This window comes from Prosopis cineraria, unplaced genomic scaffold (assembly GCF_029017545.1).
Source record: "Prosopis cineraria cultivar Desert tree isolate PC_DT_omini unplaced genomic scaffold, ASM2901754v1 PC1, whole genome shotgun sequence".
NCBI lineage: Eukaryota > Viridiplantae > Streptophyta > Magnoliopsida > Fabales > Fabaceae > Prosopis > Prosopis cineraria.
The window spans coordinates 22,887,641-22,893,453 of record NW_026555332.1 but is presented as its reverse complement, the minus strand read 5'-3'; the positions used below and the strand labels follow the sequence as shown (position 1 = coordinate 22,893,453).

Below are 5,813 nucleotides of genomic sequence, written 5' to 3'. Positions count from 1 at the left end.
ATATTTATTGTAGGATATTTAATAGGGATAAATATAAAAAATAGAGTTAGTTAGAAAATAATTAACTACTCTATTAAGAGTGAAATTTAATTAAAAATACTTTATATTTTTTTAATGGGATAGTATAAAATAAGTATTGCTTTTGAAGCTAAAAAGATTAGAAAGTAACTAGATAAAATTAAAACAATAAATTGACATTAACGGTTGAATGTATATTATATTTTTCTCATTTACCTTTTTTAAACTTCAAAATTTTAATTTCTTATAAAGCTATAATTCATATTCTTTAAATTAACAAATCAATCTTATTAAATTATTAATATTATAACTTATAAGAACATTTTATCCAATGTTGAACATATAAAATTATATTGTGTTTTCTAAACTTTGCACAAGTATAAAATGAATCAAATGTTTTATAAGTTCTTATAAATGATATATACAATAGGCCATTAAAGTACAGGACTCACATTATATTTATGTCTTTTATAAAAAAAATATAATTTAAAATAAAGTATTTAAATTTAAATATTATTTAAAAACTGTCACTACATAAGCAGAATAAAAAATGGAATACAATACAACAAATTTGAAAACATCGATCTATGCAGGGGAAAGAAACAAATTAATAGCCAACAAAAGTTGATTGAATTAATAATAAGAATTTGATTAATGATTTAAAAACCTTTCTAGCACTTAATTTACATGTACGTACGTTTGCAATGCCTCCTTTCTACTTCCGACCCCATTGGTATTGTAGTTTCGAACAACTCTCATTTTTTGTTTCACCGTCAGAGCCGACTGTCACCAGACAAAGCAAATTCACAAACATGAACACCGAGACCGAAAACGGTGCAACAATTCTCTACCCAACTGCCGCTAGAGGCCACCTTGTCTCCACTCTCCATGGTTGAGCTTGCCAAGTTCATTCTCTCTCACAGCCTGCCTCCTGTTTCTCTTCCTACTTCATTCTCTTCCACCCCTAACCATGAAACCCTAATGTTTGAGGTACTTCGCCTCAACAACCCAAATTTCCACGATTTTTTGATTTCTCTCTCTAAAACTTACAACATTCGTGCCCTCATCGCTGACTCCTGCTTCGAAGCTCTCACTCTTGCTTCAAAACTTCAAATCCCTGCTTACTGTTTTTTCACCATCCCCGCCGCCTGCCTCGCCGCCTTTCTCTACTTTCCGACCATCCATCGCACCACTGACAAGTGCATCAAAGATCTCAATACCATTCTCAACATCCCAGGAATCCCACCGTTACCCAGTGGGGACATGATTAAACCGTTGCTTGAACGTAGTGATTCAGCATATCATAACTTCCTGAATGTCGCTGCTACTATGCCTAAAACAGTTGGCATCATAGTGAACAGATTCGAAGCTCTGGAACACAAGTGTCTCCGAGAAATTTCTGATGGGCTCTGCGTTCCTGACAGTCCAACTCCTCCCATTTACACTGTGGGTCCTTTGATTGCATACGATAAAGAAAGAGCCACGGGACATTAGTGTTTACGGTGGCTAGATTTGCAGCCTGAGAGAAGCGTTGTGTTTCTCTGTTTCGGGAGTTTAGGTGTGTTTTCAAAAGAGCAATTGCGGGAGATAGCTTGTGGATTAGAGAGGAGCGGGCAAAGATTCTTGTGGGTACTACGAAATCCTCCGTCGGAGAAAATCCATAACCTCGCAGCGTCGTCACAGGTAGACCCAGATCTGGATTCGCTGCTAACGGAGGGGTTCTTGGATCGAACCAGAGAAAGAGCGATGGTGGTGAAGAAGTGGGCCCCACAGGTGGCGGTGCTGAACCATGGGTCCGTGGGTGGGTTTGTGAACCACTGCGGGTGGAACTCAGCGCTGGAGGCGGTGGTGGCTAGCGTACCGATGGTGGCTTGGCCGCTGTATGCGGAGCAGAGGCTGAATAGGATGGTGATGGTGGAGGAGCTGAAGATAGCGCTGTGGATGTACGAGGAGGAGGGTGGGGTAGTGACAGCGGAGGAGGTGGAGGAGCGAGTGAGGGAGTTGATGGAATTGGAGATTGGAGAGATTGTGAGGAAGCGAGTTGGGATAGCCAAGGAAGAAGCAGAGGCTGCGATAAGGGAAGGAGGATCCTCTCGTGTAGCATTAGTCAATTTCTTTGAATCATGGAAGAATTAGGATTAAGCGTGCCATGGGGTTTAAAGACAGTTCATGGGGTTGGGCTTTGTATTTGTTTTTTCGCAATCTGAAACAATCTGAAACAATGGTCTCTCGAATTTATCATGGAAGGATATCCTCTCAGCGGTGCATTCCATGCGCGTCCCTGCCCGGCGAGGATTTTCTTTTTTTTCATTAAAAAAAAAAGCCGCTTTTCACATTGCGTCTAATCCCCAGCTAAGTAACGGCGTAATTATCACCGCAACGACGCTAGTGTTTTTGGATAACTTTATCATATATATTTAAAGTAATTATATATTTTTGGAGTTGAAGTTAAGACCATAAAATAAGCTAAGGAAGTAAGGATAACTCCTTTAGACCAAACAAAAGAAATAAATAATTTTAAACTGTTAAAATTTAACTTACACAATTTACAATATTAATAAAATAAATAAATAAAAAGGTCAATAATGATATACAATTATGAATTGTGCAGCTAAAGTTTTAGCAGTTAAATTTATTTATTTTGTATATGATAATTATTCTATTAAATAATTAAATCTATTTGTAAAGAAACAATTAAATCTAAACTATTTATTTTATTATTCAAGGGTACAGATAAAATGAGAAGAAAAGGATAAATAAGATTTGGAGAGGATTCGACCCCCAAATTTATATTTTAGCAATTCAATTTTGTTAGATTATGTGATGATTTATATAGGAACTAGCAATATACCTTGTGCGAATTTCAAGCACAATATTTTTATATATGTACAATTATTAATTAGTAAATTTTATATAAATATATTATATAATTGGATATTAAAACTTGCTACTTGTTAACAGGCATTATTTCAAGCAGAATGAGTCATACTGAGGTCTCAAATTTGAGTATGTGTGAATACATAAAATGTCTTTGAAAGAGTTATCTCCAGTTTAGACCTGCAATGCTTAAATTTGAGCCAGTTAGATAAGAAACTTGTCAATTATCATTTATTATTATCTAATTTATTTATCATATGGCATGTATAAATATATTGAAATGTATCTCCTAAATCCAATGGTTATTATTTATGGGACGAGATTTTTTCAATCCTATCCCGTGTCCAATCATGAAAAATGATAAGAATTAAATTATTATCCTGTATCCTATCCCATAAAAAATGATCATGATTAAATTTGAAGAAATGGTGAAAAGACATTAGATATTTTTAATTTGTTTTACAATGCATATAATTTCTGTCACCTTATCTCACAAATGAACAAGTTTTTTTATCAACTAAATTGATCATGTCCCATGTGCTTTATCATTTACGCCATCCATATATTTTAATTTAATATAACATTATGAATCTTTTTAATTTTTTAAGAAAATATATATAACAATGCAAACAAATATATGTAGTCTTTGAGTACAAAATGAGCTAAATTAAGATATTAATTAATATTTGGTATGAATTTGTGTCATATATCTTGTTCCTATTATTATTATTATTATTTTTTGGTTGAGTGAAAAAAGTTCGATCTTTCTAAGCTAAACTTTAAAAAAAATTCAAGCTTATTTAGGTTGGAAGTTGGATTGCACTAATATTATCCCTAAAAATATTATCCTTCAGGTATACCATTTATTTTGCCTGTATTAGTGAGATAGTATCATATAATTAATACTTATTGTAAAATATTTAATATAATGTCACTATAAATTACCATATACTATTTATTTTTTTAATTAAGTATGCAATAGTTTAATTATTTATTTCATTTTTAATTGTCTTACACTATAAACAATGTAAACCATTTAGGAAAATATTTATATATAGTTAAATTTACAAATTAATTAATATTAGGATAAATTGGCTTACTGGCCAAAAAAAAATCCTTGTGCTGAAAAAATATGGACTAATTTTTTAAAAATTTAAAAACATGGCTGGTTCATATTGATATATGAAAGCTATAATATTGATGTATCATTAATTTATCATTAAAATTTTGAAAACTTACAAGGGGTTTATCATTGATATATAATAGTATATCATTGATAAATATAATAAACTAACAAAAATACAAAATATAATAATTGTTAGACTGTTTGCTTAGTTTAGTTTTATAATATAGGCTATATTTGCAAAATTCCCTTAATATTATTTTATTTTAATTTTTTATGAGCCAAATTGAATTTTTATATAAAGAAATTAAGACTTTTCAAGTGACATAACACTATAATGAACCTTTTTCTATCATTATTAAAATGAGACTAAGTATTGAAAGAATAAAAATGAATGCATATGAAGTAACCTCTTATGTTTATTTTTTAAATATTTTTTTTAAAAATTATTAGAACATTAAAACTTCATTTAGGAGTATGAATTGAAAGTTTAAGAGAGAGTATATGAATGTTAAGTAAAAGTTAAAATGAACATTAATTTTATTTTATTAATAATTAAAAAAGAATTGAGGGATTTGGGCTAAGTGCATTTAGATTTAAGCCCAAAGTAAAGTGAATTTTCTAAACTCCCAATCCCAACCTTAAAATCTTTCAAATGTATTCAGGATGACCTGCCAGATTTGATCTAAATTACAAGCTCCAATTGACCTCAATGTATTTTCTTGTATAAATTTTCATATATTTATTTGAAATTAAGTATAAAATTTTACTTACTTGATTGTGTCAAAGCATAACCCCTTAACAATCATCATAGAAACAAATATTCTTAAATATTTTAAAAATTTGAGATTTGGCACTTTTTAAGCATTACAGGATAAAATATCTAATAACCATTTTGATTAAATTGAACAATTGTCATCATGTCAAGTAAGACACTTATTAAGTGAGTGAGCTTAGGTCAATCACTAGATTCAAATCCTTTAAGTAATTAACCCATCTGACTTAGTTTAAATTATCATTTCTTGGGAGCATAATTTATTTTCAATGTATGATAAGATTATATGTGAGTGTGTGTAAGTCAAATAATCAAAGAGAAAAAATCTCCCAAAAATGCATTAACTAAATCCCTTTAATAAAGATATAGTGAAAATTGGCTTAATTGAGTTATCATAAATTATATGTTAGCAATATTAATAAAATAATGAGTTGGTGTAATGCTCTCACTAACATTATCATACAAAATCTTCCACACAATATACTAATCAAAATAAAACTTTTTTGAAAGCTTTGAGATCCCAATATAAAGCTTTTAAAAATCTTTTTATAAAAACCATTTATGTTATTTAAAATAGCATACAACGGAAGTATTGGACATAAACACATCCAAGAGCAACTCAAAACATCATAATTCCCCTAAAAAATAGGTCATGCGTTATGGCTTATGCTACAGGAGCTGCGGCATATGGCACTGAGGCTTTAGTAGCACATTCTGTACCATACACCACAACATGTTATCACACGTTGACACATGCACTATGGTGCACATACTAGAATCTGCCGTCAAATGACAGATTCTGATATGAACTTCGGATGTGCATCTTTTTCGCATCCAATGTCTAATTGGGGTGATTCAAGTGACCGCACAAAGCTTGTTTAATAATCTACAAAATGACACTCGTTTCATTTAAATCCGATATCCCATTTTAAAATTGGACTCTCAAATGCATTTTGAACATTTTATGTCAAAATTTGCCACTTAAGCATCACCATTTGAAACTCCAAAGTCATTGGCCAC

The 5,813-nt window shown here is 31.2% G+C and overlaps 1 pseudogene; it reads left to right on the top strand.

The window, feature by feature from the left end:
• Positions 1-732: 732 nt before the first annotated feature.
• Positions 733-2,351, top strand: LOC129286511 (UDP-glycosyltransferase 88B1-like; annotated as a pseudogene).
• Positions 2,352-5,813: the final 3,462 nt, after the last annotated feature.